Source organism: Stegostoma tigrinum, unplaced genomic scaffold, assembly GCF_030684315.1.
Source record: "Stegostoma tigrinum isolate sSteTig4 unplaced genomic scaffold, sSteTig4.hap1 scaffold_171, whole genome shotgun sequence".
Lineage (NCBI taxonomy): Eukaryota > Metazoa > Chordata > Chondrichthyes > Orectolobiformes > Stegostomatidae > Stegostoma > Stegostoma tigrinum.
Genome location: NW_026728112.1, coordinates 313,431 through 336,132, shown reverse-complemented (window position 1 = coordinate 336,132; position 22,702 = coordinate 313,431). Strand labels below are relative to the sequence as shown.

Sequence of the window (22,702 nt, the reverse complement as noted above, 5' to 3'; positions counted from 1 at the left end):
AAAAGCTTTGATGAAACTTGCCTTTTTTGCATACAGTTGGACATTATTGAACTGTTGTACATTGTTGTGGCTCGGCCTCTCTCACAATGCCACCACACAAGGCCTTATAGATGATTATGGAGGAACAATGTGTATTGTGGTTGATTAATTATTTCAATAAATAAAGAGAGGACAGAACTGTGAGCATCGGCCCCTTATAAAATGAGCTTTGTAAAGGGTAACATTGAGGAGCTAGGAAAGGGCAGGAGAGTTAAACAAATACTTTTCAACAATATTCACATTAGGGCATTCTTGCAACTTTAAAATCCACAAATATAGTCAAGCAGCAAAAAGGGGAGGAAATAACCATAACAGGAGAAAACATACTGTGGTCAATGAAGTATTTCAAAAGATAAAAAGAGAAGAGAGCTGTGAACATCGGCCCCTTAGAGAATGAGATTTGTCAGTGATAATGAGGAGCCAGGAAAGAGCAGGGGAGTTAAACAAATAATTTTAATCAATCTTCACAGTAGGGAACACTTACAACATTACAAAAAAATTAAGCAGTTCAGCAGCACAAAAGGGGAGGAAAGAACCATAATATTGATCAGAAGAGAAAAAGTATTTGGGAAAATAATAACCATTGACAAAGAAAATAGAGGTCGGCCGTTTGGTCATTCAAACCTGCTCCAACATTTAACACGATCATGGCTGATCATCCATCTGTTCCTGCTTTCTCTCCATACTCTGATCCCTTTCACCCCAAGGATTATATCCAAATCCTTCTTAAATACATTCAATGTTTTGGCTTCAGGTGCTTTCTGTGGCAGATAATTCCAGAGGTGAGGAAATTTCTTCTTATCTCAGTCCTAAATAGCTTGTCGATGACAGGTTAAAGAGACACTAGGATCCCATCTTTATGCTCCCATGTATGCCCATATCCTAAAAGTCATGGTTCTGGACACCCTGTTTATTGAGAACAGCCTTCCTCTGTTTATCCTGTGTAGCCCTGTCAGAATTCTTTTGTTTCTATGAAAGACCACTCTTCTGAACTCGAGTGAATATAGTCCTAACTGATCCAGTCTTTCTTCACATGTCAGTCCTGTCATCCCAGGAATCATTCTGGTCAACCTTCATTGTACTCCCTTCACAGCCAAAGCATTCTTCCACAAGAATAATGAGACCAAAATTGCACACAAGAATCCAGCTATGGGCTCACTGAGACCTGTGGAATCACAGAAGGACGTTCCTGCTCCTGTATCTGAATCCTCTCGTTAAGAAGGCCAAAAGAAACTAACTTGTGCTTGGGACATTTGAAAACAAAGTGTAAGTTTTGTGTTAAATACAAAGCTAATTTATTTGCCTTTTACTCAGAAAATAAAAACCTATATTTTCAGGAAAGTCAATTTAACATCAGTAGAAACAGACAACAATGAAATGTGTTCATTACCGAACATAATTAATAGCAAAATGCAACCACTGTGGTTATTTGTGAATTCACTCATGTTTTTTTTTGGGGGGGCAGCAGGGGGCGTTGTCGGGTGTTTGAGTGAATCCCTTCCCACATTCAATGCAGGCGAACGACCTCCCTCCAGTCTGAACATCACTGGCATACAATGAGGTGAAATGATCACCTGAACCCAGTTTGAAAGTGAAAGCACTGGAACGGTCTCTCACCTGTGTCAACACATTGATGGATCATCAATTGTTGAGGACTTTTAAAGCATTTTCTGCAATCTGAACATTCAAAGTTATTTCAATAATGTGAGCAAGTTCATGGAGGCTAGTTGTTCAGAATCTTTATACCATTTCCCACATTCTCTGGTCAGAATGAACTTGCTCGTGTTTCAGCAGGTACAATGATCTGACGAATCTCTTCCTGCACATGAAGCAAGTGAACGGTATCTCCCCTGTGTGGATGCATTGGTGTACAGCGAGGTTACATATTCATCTGTACCCAGTCCCATCATGAGAGTATCTTATTGGGCTCTCAACAGTGTGAACATGTTGATGGGACATCAGTTCTCCAGAACATTTACAGCATTTCCTGCAGTCTGAACATTGAAAAAGGTCGCTCATTAGAATGAACTTTCTGGTGTTTCACCAGGTCAGATGAGTGAATGAAACACTTCCTACATATGGAATAGATGAACGGTCTCTCCCCAGTGTGAATGTGCTGGTGTATTGGGAGTGTAGATGATCGCTTGAACCGAGTCGCACAGTGAGAGCACCTGAATGGTTTCTCACTAATGTGAGATATTAGTTCTCTCGAACTTTTCTCGCAATTCCTAGAGTGTGGATATTTTAAAGGTCTCTCCCCAGTGTGAACGTGCCGGTGAGTCAGCAGATGGGATGAGTGAGTGAATCCTTTCGCACACTCAGAGGAGATGAACTGCCTCTCTCTTATATGAACTTGCTGGTGTGTCAGCAGACTGGATGATCAAATGAATCCCTTTCCACAGTCAGGGCTGGTGAACGGTCTCTCTCCAGTGTGACCACACTGATGACTTTCCAGGGAAGATGGATATTTGAATTCCTTCTCACAGTCCTCACATTTCCATGGTTTCTCAGTGCGAACACTGGTTTTGGCTTCCATGATCAAAGCCTGATGATATTCAAGACATGATGAATTCAACATTTCGTTAGAATCTGCAGCGAGATTTGAGTTCACTGACTGCAAATGCTCCAACTTCCTGTAAAATGAATGACAGACAGTAAGAACGAAATGTGGCCCAGAGAGAAAAAGGCAGAACTTTAAAACTGGACTGAATACATCTGATCATTTGTGCGATAGACAGTGGACAATGCGACCATGAAAGCTCTTGGATTGTTATAACAATAGGACTGGTTCAGCATTAAGCGTCAGTGAAAGGAACTGGCTGCCAAATCTGGGGCTGCATAAAGGTGTTCTTTGTGGGAAAACTGAGAAATACGGAGAGCATTAATGGAGATGGGCTTCATATGGGCAGCACAGTGGATCGGTGGTTAGCACTGCAGCCTCACAGCACCAGGGACCTGGGTTCGATTCCAGCCTTGGGCGACTGTCTGTGGAGTTTGCACATTCTCCCTCTGTCTGTGTGGGTTTTCTCCCACAGTCCAAAGATGTGCAGGCTCGGTGGATTGGCCATGCTAAACTGCCCATAGTGTTCAGGGGGGTGTGGGTTATTGGGGGATGGGTCTGGGTCTGGGTGGGATGCTTCAAGGGGCGGTGTGGACTTGTTGGACCGAAGGACCTGTTTCCACACTGTAGGTAATCTAATTCATCTGCCAGTAATTCTAACAACCTCCCAAACTCACCAGACAGAAACACAAGATCAGGTGGTGCATGGGAAAACCATCACTTCCAGGACTCTTAGCAGCAGATTCAGACTGGAAAAGATTATTGACTTGCTCAATATGTCAGAATGCATTTTATTAAAAATTAAACCTGCTGAAAAAATAGGGACTCTGACAGTCAGAGTTTATTTTAGCCTCTAGTTCAGTTAGAATGTAATACTTTGCCAATGATTTTCTGTATCATATAACCTACTCTGCAAATAACATCTTTCTTCAGGCTATTTTCAAGGTTTTGCAAGAAGAAAATAAATGATGAATCATTTGTACCTTACACATTTTAATTACTGTCCTCACTGCTTATGACGGGGACTGTACCACATAGTGAATAGAAAATACAGATTGGGCTATTATTCTGCAGAAAAAAAATCCATTCCGTTTGCAAGCTGCGCCATGACTTTCATTTTAGCTTCCCAACCCAGACAAAATCCTCTGTTGAGAACAAAGAACAACATAGCACAGGAACCAGCCCTTCAGCACTCCAAGCCTATGCCTGCACATTCTAACCCTCCATGCTAAAAATGCCTTGATTCACAGGATCCACATTCCTCTCTTCCCTTCCTGTTCATGTATTCAGCCAGGTGCTTCTTGACTGCTGCTGCTGCGTCTGCTTCCATTGCCTCCTGTGGCAACACATTTCAGGAACTCAGCAACCTTTGTGTGAAAAGCTTGTGTTGCTTATCTCTTTCACACATTCCCCCTGCAGCTTGAACTTGTGTCCTCTAGTAATTTATCCCTCTGCCCTGGGGGAAAAAAGTCTCATACATTCCGCTCTATCCATGCCATTCACGATCTTATAAACTTCTCTCAGGCCACCCTCTCAACCTGCTGCGTCCCAGTGTAAACAAACCAAGTCTTTCCAACCTTTCTTCAATGCTAAACTCCCCCATAACCATGCAACATCCTGGGAAACCTATTCTATACCCTCTCCAAAGCATCCACATCCACATGTGGTGTCCAGAACTGAATGCAATATTCTAAGTGTGGCCTAACTAGAGTTCTACAAAGCAGCAGCATAACTTGCCTGTCCATATCGCCATTGCACCTTCCATTGAAGGCAGTCATCCCAAAGGCCTTTTATACTAAATTATGTACCTGCACCATCACTTTCAGTAGCCTGTGGACCTGCACACCCAGATCCTTCTGCATATCAATGTTCCTAAGAGTTCTGCCATTTACTCTATAATTTAAACCTGTACCTGACTTTCCAAATTACATCCCCTCATATCTGTCCAGATTAAACTACATGTCATCTTTCTGCCCATAACTCCAATTTATCTATACTCTGCTGTATCATCTGACAATCCTTCTCACTATCTGCAACTGTACCAACCTTTGTGTTGTCCGCAAACTTATTGATTAGACCAGCCACGTGTTCTTCCAAGTTATTCATATAGACCAGAAACAGCAGAGGTCCCAGCACTGATTCCTGTGGAACACCACTAATCAAAACCCTCCATTCTGAAAAGTATCTTTCCACTGCTACACCCTGTCTTCGATGTAGCTATCTCTCCAGCTCATGTGACATCATCCTTTGTACCAGTTTGCCCTGATAGACTACTACGCCATTCTAATGAAGCTCCCACGACTTGAACGCACAGCTTTCTTTCAATTTGACACTTTCCAATCTTCCAGATTGAATGTGGAATTCTGCAGTCCCTGAACCATCAAACAGTTATAAAGATCTGGAAAACTTGACCTGGAAATATGCTGGTACTGATGTCATGTTCAGACTGTTACTGCTCGTCGTCAATTCCCCACTCAGTGGAAATAGTTTCTCTGTAACTCCGCTAACAGTCACTAATCATATTCCCAAGACTTTGATCAAAAATATTTCTTATTAATCAATTTCCAGGGATACCTCTCACAGAATGAAGTGATGTGTTTTAGCAGAAGGGATAGGAAGAGGCAATAACACAACACTAAAGAGTGTGCAGAGTCTGAGGGATTCACATGCACAGATATTTGAAAGTAATAAATAGATTAATTCATCAAAGCAAATTTGATGTTGATTGATTTCAAAAAAATACTGAATCAGCATTTGAGAGAAAAATGCAAAGGTGCAGGGATAAAACAAGGGAATAGGACTGACTGGATTGCTCCAGACATTTGGCATGGGCTAAATGGTTTGCACTTTTTGATTTTTTTTAATATGGGCCTTCTTGTATTCTAAACCTACAGATTCAGTTATCAATCAGGTGAATCTGTGCTACATCCACTCCATAGTTGTTAGACCGTTCCTGACAGCAAGTCCGAGAACTAAAAACAGCTAATCAACTGTAATCTAACCACAGATAGTGTATCTCATTTTCTGATATCTCAAATCTTTTCCCACAGGCGCACACACACACACACACACACACACACACATACATACCTGAAAGCTACCACATTCAGATGCTGATAACATTCAGATCCTCATCAATCGAGTTACTCTTTCACTCTTTCTGAGGTTCAAGTCTGCCAAATTCCTCTGCTGACAGTGATCTGTAAGAGTGTAAAATCCATCACGATCAATCCAGGACAGAGATTCAGAACAGAAAAAGAAAAGCATTTCTCTTGGTTTGAAGTTGCTGTTCGTAAATCCTGCTCCCCTTCCCCTCACCCCGTTCCCAACAAGTAAAGGACATGCGCACTCTCCGCTTCCAGTTGGCCCCGGATAAAGATGGCGGGCTCACACGGCTCAGAAAACATTCGCGGCGCCCAGCCCTGCCTCGGCTAACAAAGGAATTCAGCAATTCCAGTCTATTCGTGACAAAACCGGGATCGGTATTTTTCAATTCAGTGACGGTGGCTACTGTCAGATTTTAAAAAGCCTCTCCGCCCACTTCGTGGAATACTCACTCACTCGATTTCTAATTTTCACCTTTCAAATCCTCATCGCGCCTGCTCCTCATTCGATTCCTCCGGCTCTCCTTTGCCTCCGGTACTGCGCATGTTTGAAACGCTTCAGATTGCGCGCGCACAAGTGGGCGTATACATTCAGAGATAATGGGGACTGCAGATGCTGGTGAATCCGAGATAACTTGTGTGGGTCTGAAACATCAGCTCTTGTGCTCCTAAAATGCTTCTTGGCCTGCTGTGTTCATCCAGCTCCACACTTTTGTCATCTGGGCAAATGCATTCCCGCCCAGAATGCTGGGAAAAAAACACGCTGCCATTGAGCAGCAATATTGATATAACGAAGATATGAAGGAATATGCCAGGACGAAAGATACAGGAATCCATTGATACAAGTGCATGGTCCCTGTCTGTCCTGGTTCTAATAAACAGCAGAACAAAGAGATATGAACACACACTCAACGGATAAAGTGAACAAAATATACACCTTTCCTGTGTAGAATATTTGAATTTCGCCGCAAGAAGAATTCATTTATTGGTGATAAAATCATTACAAATTTCAAAGCTGAACGATGTCAGGTAGAAAACTAAATAAATCCGTTCTCACACTGAAGTGTGAAGAGTCTTCCTGTGCGGTGACTGTGCTGATATGTCAGTAGTTTAAGAAGTTCAGGCAAGCGAGAAATGTTACACACGAGCTTCAGAAGAGACTGAGATGTCAATCACTTCCTGTAATGAGTTTCATTGTCTCAGCACTCTTTGAATAAACAAAAGCAGACTCAATCAACTCGAAATATTCAGCAACAGTTGAAAGAGAAATGCACTTTATATTACATGACTTCTCTGCATCAGTCCACAGAAAGGGAAAATTAACTCTTTTTCTCAAGCCAGGGACTTATCATCGAGACTGAATATTTCCAATATCTTCTTGTTTTATACTCAGTCAAAGAACTGATTTCTGAATTGTACAATCAATTCATTTGTGACTCGTATCTTTTTTTTGTGTCCACACATTAGTGGAAACATCTTCCGTGTTTAATCTGTCCGTCAGGCTTAGCACAGGAGTTAGATGACAGCTCCAAGAACAAATCAAATCAGCACGGCTATCCTTTGTTTTAAGATGTTACTTTTCTTTTCTCTGCAAAGAGAAAGAGCGTCCAGAAATGATGCTTGCCTTGTGGGGAGAGAAGATTTCGGAGACACAGTAAAGGAATACAAGTCCAAAGAACTGGACACTATCGTGGCTTGGGCTAACAAGTGACAGGTATCATTTGCTCCATATAAATGGCAAGCAATGACATTCTCAAATAAGACAAAATATAATCACATTTCTTTGACATTCAATGGCATTACCGTCACTAAATGCCCCACTGTTAACATGCAGGTGGATCCCATTTACCAGAAACTCAACTAGACTTACCACATATACACAGTGAATACAAGTGTGGGTCAAAACCGATGAAATACTGCTGTGAGTAACTCACCTGCTGACTTCCCAAAGCCTGTCCATCTTCCATAAAAGTGAAATGGAATAACTTCCCACTGGATGGGTGTAACTCCGTTAAGACTGAAGAAGCTTGAGACCATCCAAGACAATGCAAACCACATCACTGGCACTACACCCATAAACATCCACCCCCTCCACCACCAACCTTCAGTTACACCAATGGGTTTTGGGTCAGCTGATACACAGGAAAACCAATGACCACCATTCCCCCTGCTGATCGCTCAGTATCCTGACTTGGAAATGTATCACAATTCTTTCACAGTTGCTGTGTCAAAATTCTGGAATTCCCTCCCAAACAACATAGTGGGGCGAATTATAAAACTAAGACCGCTGCAGTTCAAGAAGGCAGCTCACCACCACTCCCTCAAGGACAATGAGGGATGGGCAATAAATGCTGGCTAGCTACCAACATTCACATCCCACAAACAAATTAACAAAAAAACATTGGTGGGCTGCTATCTAAGATGAAGGAGTAGTTTTTTTATATTAATGCTAAATATATTGATGGTCAACAAGAGAGTCAAAAGGTTATTATGATAAATAGCTTGTGGAGTTGAAGCTACACTCAGTTCAGACATGATTTTATTTAATGACCAAGCAGGCGAGAGTGGCTAAATGGCACATATCTGCTCCTAGTGCTGACATGTACATGTATAGTCATATTGAAGCTATTCACAGACATTCGGGTGTAAGCTCAAAAGATCAAAATTTAAGTAAAAGCTGAGACATTTGACTGAATGAAATGAGACGTCTGTTATCTGCTTGGGATGCTTTTCCTAAATGGGTCCCTGTTAAGCAAGTGTGGTGTCAGGAAGAGGCCGTGAAAACAAGAGCTGGAGATCAATTTATTTTGAAAGGGAGAGAAAAAAGGAATGCACTTCCAGGCATTCTCCAGGTGATGGTGTTTCTCCTCATCTCAGTCCTAAAATATTTACCCCATATCCTTAAACTGTAGCCCCTTGTTCTGTAATTCCCCACCATTGGAACATCCTTCCTGCATCTAACTTGTCCAGTCCTGTTTGGAATTTGGAGATTTCAATGTGATCCCCTCATTCTTCTATACTCCGTTGAATACAATTTTAACTGACTCAATCTCTCTTCATACGTTATTCCTACCATCCCAGGAGTCAAGTTGGTAAACACGTGCTGAACGCCGTCGAAAGGAAGAACACTTTTTTTCAGATAGGCATGCCAAAACTGTACACAATATAACAGGTGTGGACTTACTTAGGCCCTGTGTAACTGCAGCAAAGCATTCTTGTTCCTTTATTTGGATCCTCACTCTGTGAAGGCCAACAGATAATTTGTTTCCTTACTGCCTGCTGCACTTGTGCACTTACTGTCAGCAACTGGTGCGCAAGGATCCTCTGGTCTCATTGACACTCCCATGTGCCATTCACACGATAATCTGCCTTGTTTTTTTTATTGCTACAAGATGGATAAGCTTACATTTATCCAAATATAACGTAACCAATATTAATTTTCACTTACAAAGCTTCTCCAAATCACACTGCAACATGCATGCACCCAGCTTTGTGCCATCTAAAAAGTTTGAAAAATTATATTTAGTTTCCTCATCTAAATCAGCAACGCACATTGTGAACAGCTGGGGTTCAAGAACAGATCCCTGTTATACCCCACGAGTTACTGTCTGACATTGTGAACAGCTGGGGTTCAAGAACAGGCCCCTGTTATACCCCACTAGTTACTGTCTGACATTGTGAACAGCTGGGGTTCAAGAACAGACCCCTGTTATACCCCACTAGTTACTGTCTGACATTGTGAACAGCTGGGGTTCAAGAACAGACCCCTGTTATACCCCACTAGTTACTGTCTGCCATTGGGCAAAAGACACATTTACTTTGAATCCACGTTGACTACGTGCTGACCAGTTTCATAACCAACTCATTACACTCACCCCAATCCCCTGTATTTCAACCGTACACATTAATCTCTAATCGCTTCTTCAAAGGTCTTCATAAAACCTAAGAAACACATCTACTGGGTCACCATGATCAACTCCACTTGTGACATCCTGAAAGGCAGTCATCAGATTTGTCAAGAATGATTTGCCTTTTGCAAATCTATGGAGACTGTTTGCTTCTGTTATTGTATTCTGCGTACTGTGCTCCAAAATTCTTTGCAATGGAATTGTGCATCTTCCATAAGATTTATCTCAAACTCACTGGTCCATAATTAAAGGGTTTTTCTCTTCCCTTTTAAATCTTATGATTACAGTAACTACCCTGTAGTCTGGAGGGACTGTCAAAGTGTCAAAGAAATTGTGGAAGAGAGCCAGCAATGCATCCATTATTTTGAAGACCCCTTCTTTCAGTCAACTGGGAATGTATGAGCTTTTGATCCCATCAATTTGTCTAAAATCATTTCTTGTGCCATTATAAATTCCCCCGTTTCTGACTGGAATAGACCTATATTAGTTACAACCAATCCTTTCCCCTTTATATACACACAGAATGTTTCCAGTCAGTTGTTACATGCCTGCAAGTTTACTCTCATACTCAACTTCCCCTTTTTATTTAATCTCTTGGTCTTCCTTTGCTAACTTCTAGCCCGGTCCCAATTCTGAGATCTATTTGTTTGCTTGCCAATCTGAATGCCTTTTTTTGCATCTAACATTGACTTTAACTTGCCACTTACGCCATGGTTTGGCTGTTCTTTTTCCTTGTCCTCTTGCAGCATACAGGAATGACATTTTTTTGTCGTTCACTGATTCACTCTTTGAATGTTTGCCATTGTTGTATCACTATCATGTGAGAAACATTTCTCAATCCATTATACCCAACCTCATGAAGAATTCTGTTATTTTATGGTCATTCATCCCCAAATGGTCTTTCACGATGACATTGTCGATTATTCATTTCTCATTCTTTAAATACCCCAATCTAAATGTACTTTTCACTCGTTGGTTCCACAAACTATTCATCAAGAAAACCATCCTGTACACACTATACTAATTGCCCATCCATGGTATTGTGGCTATTTTTATTCACCATATCTGTGTGAAGAGTAACATCTCTGACAACGATAGATATTGTTTTACCACATGCATTTCTGATTTCCTGCTTAAAGCCATCTCAACATCATCACTACAGTTTGGTGCTCCATATAACACTCTTACTTCCTTGTTTCTCAATTATCCACACGTTGATTCTATCATGCATGAGTTAGTATCTTTCATCAATAATATGTGCATGTCCACTTTAAACAGTAATACAATTGCATCACCGTTCAGGAACTGGATTGCAATTACTCTGAACGAATTACACAACTTTGGAGACATCAACAAGGCATACTACCAAAAAAAAATTGAAGCCAGAGGGATCCAATACATCCCGATTCTATGGACACCCCAAGGTACACAAACCAGGGGTCCCTCTCAGACCCATTGTCCCACTATCAGGCACACCAACATATAGACTTGCCAATGAACTACAACAAATTGAAATACTTTGTGGGCAATGCTACCCACTCACATTCACTCATCCCAGGAATTCCTCAATATCATTAAGGACAGCAGGAGAGAAGATGATAAAGTAGGCAGGCACCCCAGAGACCGACAACCTCAATAAAGAAGCCAACATGAAACTACTAGATCTGTGCCTCACAACACACTTCACCGTCAATGACAACATATGCAAAAAAAAAATCAGGACTGATTGCAGAAGCAGTAATGCAAAGGTTAAAATGGACAGCACTCCCCATTGGTTCGAACTAATTGGCTGATTCCAGCTCGTTGCCAAAACATCAAAACAAGCCTAAGGTTTCCTATCACACAGTTAATTGATACACGTTTCCGTTTTAGAACTGGCTGTGCATCATCAGCTACATGCAGACACATTTTTTTCTCTCTCTGTATATATCCCTAAGCTAAGAAAAGCACTTTACCTCTTAATGAGGCCATGCACACTTGACCCATCCATTATTTTACAACAAATTCCAGATGCCTGCCTTCAAATTCACGATTTGAGTTGGTGAGCTTTCAGCTGTGATGAGTGGAAAAAAAAATCCACACTCTCTCCACTGTGGCTGCATTGGTGTTTTGACATTTTAGACGAATCTTCACAGACTCTTCCACACAGAGAGAAAACGTGTGCTTCTCCCCAGTATGAATGGTGTTTCTTCCTTCAGTGTTCAAAATCTTTTAACAATTTGGTTATGATAAAGACAGAGACTGTCAGATCTGGATATGGTTTCATCTGCATCTTAAATTGCAAACCAACCTTTCAAACAGAAAAGAAAAAGACAGGAGAAAACAGAAGAACACACACGGGTTGCGAAATTGAGAGAAATTAATCTGGCCATTTGTGAAACCAAGACTTGGGGAAAAAATTAAAATTTAAACTGTATGAGTACCATAAAAATCAGTCAGTATTTACAGAAAACTACAGAGGTGGGAGATTCGGAAGTCAACGAGCTTTCTCCCCAAAAATTTGATCCCTTTACTCCTCAGAACTAAGAACAAATGGAGAAACAAAATGCTGTAAATACTCAGTAGTTCTGGCAGCATCTGAAATTGTCCTTTTCCATCGATTAATAACCTCGAGCTTCAGTCTCAAGTTCTGTAGTTGCCTCCTTAAACATCTCCAACTCTCCCTCCTTTTCAAAATTGCCCTTCAAAAGCTGATACATGGAACAAAGTTCTTGATCATCAGCTTTATGTCTCTTGGTGGCAAATCCTGCGATATCATATGTCTGTGAAATTCCAGCGAGCATTTCGTTGTACTGAGATTGCTACATAAATGTCAATTTTGTTGGGTAACTTATACACCTATCAGTGTTCGTTCATCATTACGGTGTGAGAATTCTCAAAAGAATGTATATGGATGCTCATCGTTCACGTGGCCCGCTCTTACCTGCTCAACAGACTCCTGGTGATTGACCATATTCCCTGGTCTCTTGCTCCTTAAACTTGTCCACATTCAAGAATGGAATTTTATTTAAAAAATGAACTGGTGGAGCAAAATGGAGTTAGCAGTTCTTTTATTTTTAAAGATTTGTTACAATAACTGCAGAAGAAACATTGATAAAACATCACCCGTTTAAAATTCTATTACTCACAGTGACCACCTACAGGTACTTTAGAAGGATGCAGGGAGAAAAGAGTTTAGAAACGCTTACCAACACAGGTCCAGTAAAAGAGCCATGAGAGGAGGAGGAAGAGGAGCAGGGAAGATGCCTACTCTTATATCACTCAAAACCTGTTCCTGGACCCACTTCAACCCCGCCCAGCTGAGAGAGCCATTTATCAGCTGGCAACTTCCTGAAGCTTGACCCAGTTCTGTTCAGGAGTGGGTCAGACCAAGATGAGCCTCTGTAACCAGTTAGGTGGGACGGAGGAGTGGGGGGGAATCGGTGTTGGATAATCTCCTGCCCTGTTTCTTATCCCAAATTGACCCTCCCTCACCATCCCCATGGCCCTGTAAACACAGACTGTAGATACCTGATGGGCCTTGGTGTGCAGACTCAGTCTGGGCATTTCTGGTACAGAACAACAACAACTGTTCTGTACTCATTCTCTGTATTGTTCCCATTTCTCCATTCCCAGTGAGTTATACATTATGCTGTTGCTCCCCCCCCCCCCTACTTATTCTGGCCGCTCTTCTCCATTTCTGTGGTAGTCATAGAAACTTCAAAACTAGCAGCAAGTACAGACCACTCGTCCCTTCATGCCTGTTCTGCTCACCAGTATGATTCTGGCTGATTGTCCAGGTCAGGAACCCCATATCCTTCGATTCCTTTGGCCTTCAGAACTATACCTAACTCCTCCTGGAAAACAGTGAGTGTATTCGACTCAGCCATGTCCTGTTGCAAACAATTTCACGCCCTCGGCATTTTCTGAGTTAAAAGAAAATCTTCTCACCTCAGTCCAAATGGTTTTCATCTGGTCCTTTTCTTTCTGTTTTTTTCACTGATTGTCTTTACTTTGCATTCGGGGTTGCTAACGGCCTAGTCACGGCCTTCATCTGGACACTTCTTTTATCTCTTTACTTCTGCACCATCATCCCCTCTGATTTTGCAACGTGAACCCTTTTGTCAGTCAATAATTCCTGCTCTTCACCCACTCATTCCTTTTGTTCACTGTCACCCTCCACTCCTTGCTCACTGGCCTGAACATTCACCCAGTTTCTGTTCCCACAGACGTGGCTGGATTCATGGTCCACATATCCAGAGCCACAAAAGGGACCCTTCGACCCATTGAGTCTGTCCCAGTAAAAACGCCAACAGCTAACTGCTCTAATCCCTTTTCCAGGACCTGACCCGCTGCCAATTCTTTGGCATTTCAAGTATATACCTGAATACTTCTTAAGTGTACTGAGGATTTCTGCACCTACCATACTTGCAGGCAATGAGTTCCAGATTCCCATTGCACTTCGGTGAAAAAAAGTCTCCCATTTTTGCTAAACTTTCAGTCCTTTACTTCAGTTCATGCCCCCAGTCATTGATGCCTCCAACAAGGGGAGCTATTCGTGCTGCCTCTTCTGTCTATGTCCCTCATCACTTTCACACATCTCAATTATGTCCCCTCTCACTTCTCTCTGCTCCAAAGAAACTAACCCCAAACTTTGCGGGCTGTGTAGTTCCCTGCTGATGGAGAGTGATTCGATTCTACCCTGCCAGACATTCTGGGGAGGAGGATCTGCCATTGCCAATAAATACTTCCTGCACACCCAAATCAACGCTGAGGTAGGCCATAGTCCCTCATTCGCTAGAGACCTCAAGTCTGCATCCTGTAAGTGGGAATGGGAGAAACGGCAAGAAAAATGGGGAACGAAATAAATTAACATTTGCAGACAAGTGAAATCCATCAACCCGACCAAAACAGGGCCAGACAGTTCAAAAACGCTCACCAATTCGAAATCCCAGGCTCAATATCCCCACAGGCCTGTCACCCACACCCGAATTCCCGCCCAGTTCAGAGCAAACCTCCATCTCCCAGCTTCCAGATCCTCAATGCAGCCATGCCGAGGAGTGGGATAGTTCAAAGTGAGTACCTCAATACCTCACTGTGAGATCTTCTTTATCTGAACCAATCATGTGCTTTTTTTCCCCATTGCTCCCTTCCTAGTGATTCCAACCTCCTGCAGTTGTCCCTGTCTCGCAGTTTAATAAAAGAAAATCCTCCCCATTCCTCTGGTGATCTTGTTGGAGTCGGGGGAGAGGTGCATCAGACTGTGTCTTGATTTGCTGATTGTCACTCAAATTCACGATTAGTCTTTCAGATTTAAACCATCGGCAGTGTTTTCCAGTTCTCTCATTCTAAAAATGGCCTAAATCATTTAATTTGTCCATAATTTTTAGCCTCCTCAGAAACTGTGATTAATTTTCGAGCTCTTTCTCAGTTGGAAGATGATTCCGATATCGTTGGAATGTAACCACCACCCCGATTCGATCACAATCTTTGCTACTAATAGGAAATCCTCAGTAAACATAAATGGAAACTGTGTGGAGGGTAGAAGATAGATAGAGAACAGATATAATGCAAAATAATTTTTTTAAAAACTGGAGGAACTGTGGATGCTGTAAATCAGGAACAAAAAGAAAAGTTGCTGGAATAGTTCAGCAAGCCTGGCAGCATCTGTGAAGAAGAAAAAGAAATCAGAGCTAACATTTTAGGTCCAGTGACCCTTCGCAAAAATCTAAACAACTGCAGATGCCATAAATCAGGAACAAAAACAAGTTGCTGGAAAAGCTGACCAGGTTTGGCAGCCTCTGTGAAGAAGGGTCAGAGTAAACGTTTCGAGTCTGCTGACCAGAGAAAGGGTGAGTATGGATGGACAATGCTTTTCAAAATGTGAAATATCTAAGTGGGTTTGTATCGTGCTGATGAAGATCAACAGAATCCTGACTCGTGTGGAATTCTGGGTCAAAAATCAAGCTCTGATCAAAATACGAGCTGGAGCAGAACAGCTACTGTAATAAACTGAAACAATTTCATTTCTGACAAAGAGCCACTGAATTTGAAATTGTAACTTCTTTCTCTGTTCTGATGCTGCCACACTTCCAGTATTTCCCTGGCAATTTCTTTTTCTGTTCCAGCAAAACGTTTGCTCTGTTATTGATAATTGGCCAACAGCTTCATAAATGCCTTTGGTTGGAGAGAGACCTTCACCTGAATAATGCTGAAAAATGATCCATTTTCCAGCTTAAGATGCAAATGCCAAGTCATACTGGCTGATGGCTGCAGAAAAACCCACAATTCCAAAAGGCACAGAAACCGCTCTCAGTACAATAGTCGGCTTCCTGTGTGGGTAGCACATGCTCAAAGCGATTGCAAACCGTGCGGCTGGATCTGCAGAGAAGGTTATCAATCAATTAGCCCAACCAATGGGAGTGAAGGAGAGGCGGGACTGTATGGCCGCGCGGGAGCGGCTGGTCCTCCAACCAATGGGAGTGAACGAGCTGTGATTTGAATGACAATTCAGCCGCTTTCACGACAAATTTCACGACGACCAGCCCCACAAATTTCCAGCTTCATTCAGCTCCATTTCACAACCTGCCCTTTGCTTTTGTGTGCTCTCTTGCATTCTATTTTCTAGTTTTTTTAATTAAATTTCAGATTAATAAGCTACAGACAATATTAGAGGAAGGCAGCACGGTTTTTCAATGTTTTGCCTTGCTGCCTCAGACGGCCAGGGAACCGGCTTCGATTCCTGACTTGGCTGACCGTGTGGGTTGTCACACTCACCCCGTGTCTGCGTGGGTTCTTCCCACAGATCAAAAATGTGCAGGCCAGTGGATTGACCATGCTAAATTGCATATTAATCCCAGGAGTGTACAGGTTAGGTGGTTTAACCATGGGAAATGTAGGGCTATGTGAATGGGATAGGAGGTAGATCTGAGTCGGATGACTCTCGACGGGTTGGTGCAAACGTGATTGGCCAAATGACCTCTTTCTGCATTGTAAGGAATACATGATTGGATGTGCAGTTGGGAAACTCAATCCAAACAGCAGATCAGAATCTGACAGACAACCAATTCATAGTAACCTGAATATTCCTGGATTTTGAACATTAACGAAATATCACTGTTCACTTTGGAGAGAAGCTATACACATGTTCTACGTTTGGACAAGAATTCAGCCGGTCAGGAAGCCGATCAGAACATAAATGTACTGTTGACTCAGAGAAACCATGGAAGCATAAGGTATGTGGAAAGAGATTCGCGTTCCCATCTGAAATTGGAAATTCACTGACATAGTCACAGCAGAAACTGTGCTTTGACTGCAGGGAAGGAGTCACAGTGAGTCAACCTGCTGATACACCAGAGCTTTCACAATGGGAAGAGACCATTCAAGTACTCTGACTGTCAGACTGGGTTCAAACTTTCATTTCAACTCACTGCATACAATTGTTGTCAGACCGGGAGCAAAATGGGAAATGTTTGCCTGTGATATGAAGGAAGCATTGGATGGAGTGTCGTATCCAGGACCAAAATTTGAATGAGTGTGAAAATATTACATTGGTTGGAGTACTCCTGATCAAAAAAAAAGGATGATTGTGCTTATTGGAGTCCAATCATCTCAGCCCTAGGGCATCTCTGCAAGAATTCCTCAGGGTGGTGTCTTCAGCCTCTCACGCCTTCAGCTGCATTATCAACGAGTTTGCCTCTTTCAGATGGTCAGACATGGAGATATTCCCTGATGATTGTACAATATTCCAGGCTATTCAGTTTGCCTCAATCACTGAAATGGTCTATATCCATGTAGAGCAAGACTTTGACAAGATCCAGTCTTGGAATGATTACAGGCAATTGCCAGGCAATGGTCATCTGCAACAGGAATGAATCTAAGGAACTTGCAATGACAATCAAGGGAATTTTCATCATTGCATCCTGCACGATCAACATTTTGGAGTTTTCTTTGGCCACATACTGAACGTAACCAGTCATATAAACTTTGTGACTACAATAGGTCAGAGGCTAGGAAATTTACAATGACTTCACAGTCCGCCCACCATCGACAAGGCATGTGTCAGCAATGTGATGGAATACTCCCCACTTGCCTGGATTAGTGCAGCTTCAAAAATACTAAGCAACTCAAATCCATCCTGCACAAAGCAGACCATAATCTTTGTCCATGAATCAAATGATTCAATAAGGGAATTAGTCTATTAGCTGCAAAGGAACAATGTACAGGTTTAGAGGCAGAAGGCAGGAGAATGGTATTCGGTGAGATATTCTCATTCTGAAGGCTAGTGCAGATAGTATGGTCAAATGGTTTCCTTGTGTGCTGCATCAATTATGTGATTCAAACTCCAATGACAACATTCAACATTCTCTCCCTTCAACACTGGTGGAAAGCAGCAATAGTTTTGACCAAGACCAATATGCACTGAAGTAACTTCTCTCGGATCATTCAACACCAATTCCTGAAACCAAACTGCACTCAGTTGGTTTGGTTGTAGAGAGAACCGAATTCCCTGTGTCCTCCATCACTCCTCCCTTGGGGAGCAGTTACCTCAATGTCCCCACTCTGCTGCAGACCTTTTCCTTTTCCAAAAATATACCTTATTCTTAAAAAAAGTCTTGTGTGTGTGTATGTGTGTGAATATGTATTTACACAGCAGCACGTCAACCAAACATACATTACCCAACAAAAGGATACTAAAACTTTCACTAAACTAGTGACTGTGGGATATACAGCCCATTCGAATGATGCAACTTCAATTTATGTGAAGGTTGAGCCAGAAACTGATCTAATTTTCAGACTGCATACACTTTTTGTAAAGACTCAGACTTTAGTCAGGCTCTGAATTTGACAAATTTCCAACATTCATGTTGCATCTTCATAACTGATAATACATTTGATAAAATAGCGTGAAAAATTGGAATGTGAGTTTTTAGTAATTATGATTGTTGGATACCAATCATATTATTCACATTCTTTTTACATTGTGAATTCTGAATTACAATTAACTTTACAAAAGCAATTTGAATTCCAAGGTGCCACACTGAAATTAACCTGAAACTCAAACTTTGAATCATGTTGATGTTTGGCACAAGGCTGTGGTGTGATATCACAAAATGGGACTCACTTGAATTTGCGTGGCATCAGGGAACACTAGTAAAACTGAAATTAATGATGATACAGGATTAAACTAACAAGTGGCTGGTCCATACTGGACATTAAAGATGAGGTTCGTAATTTTGAAGACCAATTGCCTGAGAAAATTGCTTCAGATGAACCTAAGGGCAGTATAGTGAGGAAGGTGTTTGCTACACTTGCTGTTATTAGTCATTGCCTTGAGTATAAAATTTGGAAGGTCATGTTGTTGCTTCACAGCACATTGGTTAGTCCACTTTTGGAATACTGTGTGCAGTTTTGTTCTCCCTGCTACAGGCAGGATATTGAAAGGGTTGAGGAAAAAAAAATTGCAATGATGTTGCCACAGTGGCTAGGTTTAAGCTATAGGGAGAGACTGAATAGCCTGGTTGGTGGGGTATGTTTGTCAGAGAGGCATCAAAGACTGAGGGGTGACCTTATCGAGGTCTATAAAATCATGAGGCTTATGGATATGGTAAATAAACAAGGTCTTTTCCATGGGGTGAGGGAGTACAAAACAAGACTGTATCCGCTAAAGGTGATGGGGAAAGAAATAAAAGGTACATATGGGGCAATTTTTCGTGCAGAAGGTCTGCTTGTATGAAATGAGATAGCATGGGACATGGTAGAAGCTGCGGCAAGTACATTCAAAGGCATCTGGATGGGTACATAAGGAGTAAGGGTTTTGTTGTGGGCCAAATGGGGGTAGTTTAATTTAGGATATCTGATTGGCATGGATGGGTTGATTGAAGGGTGTGTGTCCATGCAGCACAACTCTATGTCTGTATCCAAACAAACCAAAGGCATTATTTACTTCACCCAACCTGTATTTACATGCATTCCAGGCACCAGGAGGGTCCACTACCTGAATGGACACCCATTTAACTTTAGCAGGTAGCCCTGTACAGTGGCTGTTGCCCACTGCACCTTGGCAGCAGTTCCCCCCAAGCTTTATTGAGTCCTCATCATGAAGTCCTAGACTTTGATTGTGCCAGTCTACAACGTTGTGTGGAGGTCAACACCCTCTTCTGGAACACCAGTAAGTACCGATCAGACCAAGACCTCTTTGCCAGAAATCAGTGACAATTTGTAAGGGCATGATGCAGTACCTGTTATTAACACAAAAACAGAATTTGCTGGAAAACCTCAGCAGGTCTGACAACATCTGTAGAGAGAAATCATGGCTAAAGTTTCGGTTTGACTGACCTGTCCTCCGAACAGTATCCATCACATTGTTTCAGGCAGCGGACACCTCCTGTACAGCTGTGGCGTCTGTTACAGTTTCTCTAAACTCCTCCGGCCTTAAGGCCCAATGAGTTCCTGGCAATCCCTTCAAGTACACTTGCTACAAACATTGTCCGAAACCCCATTCTAACACAACATTCACCATTTTCAGCTGTGGAGAGTACAAGCTCTGGAATTCCCTCCTTAAATGTCTTTAAACTTCTTTAAGATAGACAATGTAAAATAAACCTTTTTATTCAATGCTTGAAACATTTTAGCTTGATAAATATCTGAAACTTTCCAAAATAATGCAAATCGTTGCTTTTATTGGCTTACACTGAGAGGAACAGGATTATCACTCAAAGGCTTTACATTCTCAGACCATCACGGCCACAATAAATTTCAAACTGGAAACTTAATCTTGACAGCCCGTTTTCAGCATTCCCGTTGTTCTAACTGTCTGCAATGTTCCGAGTCTAGGAGCTGTGAACCATGGACGAGAGCAGCTGAGACACATTTCATCCCCACCTCACAATGAACCGTCACTCCTGAACAGAGATAATGGGAACTGCAGATGCTGGAGAATCCAAGATAACAAAGTGTGAAGCTGGATGAACACAGTAGGTCAAGCAGCATCTTAGGAACACAAAAGCTGACATTTTGGGCCTAGACCCCTCATCACAGAGCGGGATGGGGAGAAGATAGGGGGAGGGGAGAGTGGAGGGGGGGAGGGGAGAGATCAGTCTGGAGAGGACGAACAGGTCAAGGAGGCGGGATGAGGTTAGTAGATGGGAAATGGAGGTGCGGCTTGAGGTGTTCGTCCATCTCCACACTTTGTTACCCTCACTCCTGAAGCTGAGCTACAACAGGGAAAACGGGAAACAAGAAGCATACACTCCACAATAATAAGATAAGAAAATGTGAGGCTGGATGAACACAGCAGGCCAAGCAGCATCTCAGGAGCACAAGAGCTGACGTTTCGGGCCTAGACCCTTCATCAGAGAGGGGGATGGGGAGAGGAAACTGGAATAAATAGGGAAAGAGGGGGAGGCGGACCGAAGATGGAGAGTAAAGAAGATAGGTGGAGAGAGTATAGGTGGGGAGGTAGGGAGGGGATAGGTCAGTCCAGGGAAGACGGACAGGTCAAGGAGGTGGGATGAGGTTAGTAGGTAGATGGGGGTGCGGCTTTGGGTGGGAGGAAGGGATGGGTGAGAGGAAGAACCGGTTAGGGAGGCAGAGACAGGTTGGACTGGTTTTGGGATGCAGTGGGTGGGGGGGAAGAGATGGGCTGGTTGTGTGGTGCAGTGGGGGGAGGGGACGAACTGGGCTGGTTTAGGGATGCAGTAGGGGAAGGGGAGATTTTGAAACTGGTGAAGTCCACATTGATACCATTAGGCTGCAGGGTTCCCAGGCGGAATATGAGTTGCTGTTCCTGCAACCTTCGGGTGGCATCATTGTGGCAGTGCAGGAGGCCCATGATGGACATGTTATCTAGAGAATGGGAGTAGGAGTGGAAATGGTTTGCGACTGGGAGGTGCAGTTGTTTATTGCGAACTGAGCGGAGGTGTTCTGCAAAGCAGTCCCCAAGCCTCCGCTCGGTTTCCCCAATGTCGAGGAAGCTGCACCAGGTACAATGGATGCAGTATACCACATTGGCAGATGTGCAGGTGAACCTCTGCTTAATGTGGAATGTCATTTTGGGGCCTGGGATAGGGGTGAGGGAGGAGGTGTGGGGGCAAGTGCAGCATTTCCTGCGGTTGCAGGGGATGGTGCCGGGTGTGGTGGGGTTGGAGGGCAGTGTGGAGCGAACAAGAGAGTCACGGAGAGTTTGGTCTCTCCGGAAAGCAGACAGGGGTGGGGATGGAAAAATGTCTTGGGTGGTGGGGTCGGATTGTAAATGGCGGAAGTGTCGGAGGATGATGCGTTGTATCCGGAGGTTGGTAGGGTGGTGTGTGAGAACGAGGGGGATCCTCTTGGGGCGGTTGTGGCGGGGGCAGGGTGTGAGGGATATGTTGCGGGAAATGCGGGAGACGCGGTCAAGGGCGTTCTCGATCACTGTGGGGGGAAAGTTGCGGTCCTTAAAGAACTTGGACACCTGGGATGTGCGGGAGTGGAATGTCTTAACGTGGGAGCAGATGCGGCGGAGGCGGAGGAATTGGGAATAGGGGATGGAATTTTATTCCAGTTCCCTCTCCCCATCCCCCTCTCTGATGAAGGGTCTAGGCCCGAAACGTCAGCTTTTGTGCTCCTGAGATGCTTCTTGGCCTGCTGTGTTCATCCAGCCTCACATTTTATTATCTTGGAATTCTCCAGCATCTGCAGTTCCCATTGTGTCAGCATACACTCCACAGCCTCCTCTGCTCGAGGGACGTATCTGTGCTCGGGTTCCCACAAATTCAGCCCTGGTTTCCCAAACGTCCTCAGATACGCTTCATCAAGCTCTTCTTGACCTCCAACAGCACTCTTCTGTCGTGTGGACTCTTTTTCAGACATCGCTCTTTATTTCCCTGAACTTACTCGTCCTTCCGTCTCGATAAGGCAGAGGGTTGTGGGTCTGCACAGTCAGTACTTCTCTCCTGCCCAAGCACAGCGCACGTGTGATGGCGGTGGCTTCGGTCCAATAGAAAGGAGGGGGAAGGGCTGGAGGACTGAGTTGGAGAGGTCTGTCCTCTAGCCAATCGGATACAGCAAGGGGCGGGGCCGTGCGGCGACACGTGATCAATCTTAACCGAAACAACTGTGGATGCTGTAAATCA

The 22,702-nt window shown here is 43.2% G+C and overlaps 1 long non-coding RNA gene across 3 annotated transcripts; it reads right to left on the bottom strand.

Moving 5' to 3' along the window:
• Nucleotides 1–474: 474 nt before the first annotated feature.
• LOC132207826 (uncharacterized) lies at nt 475–6,249 on the bottom strand. Of its 3 annotated transcripts, none has more exons than XR_009443881.1 (3): nt 6,161–6,249; nt 5,690–5,799; nt 475–2,672 (listed from the first exon to the last, which is right to left on the bottom strand). It is a non-coding gene; the product is annotated as an uncharacterized LOC132207826 (long non-coding RNA). The 3 variants fall into 3 exon arrangements; XR_009443882.1 differs by having other exon boundaries at nt 6,157–6,239; XR_009443883.1 differs by lacking the exon at nt 5,690–5,799 and having other exon boundaries at nt 6,161–6,243.
• Between the last annotated feature and the right edge of the window lie 16,453 nt (nt 6,250–22,702).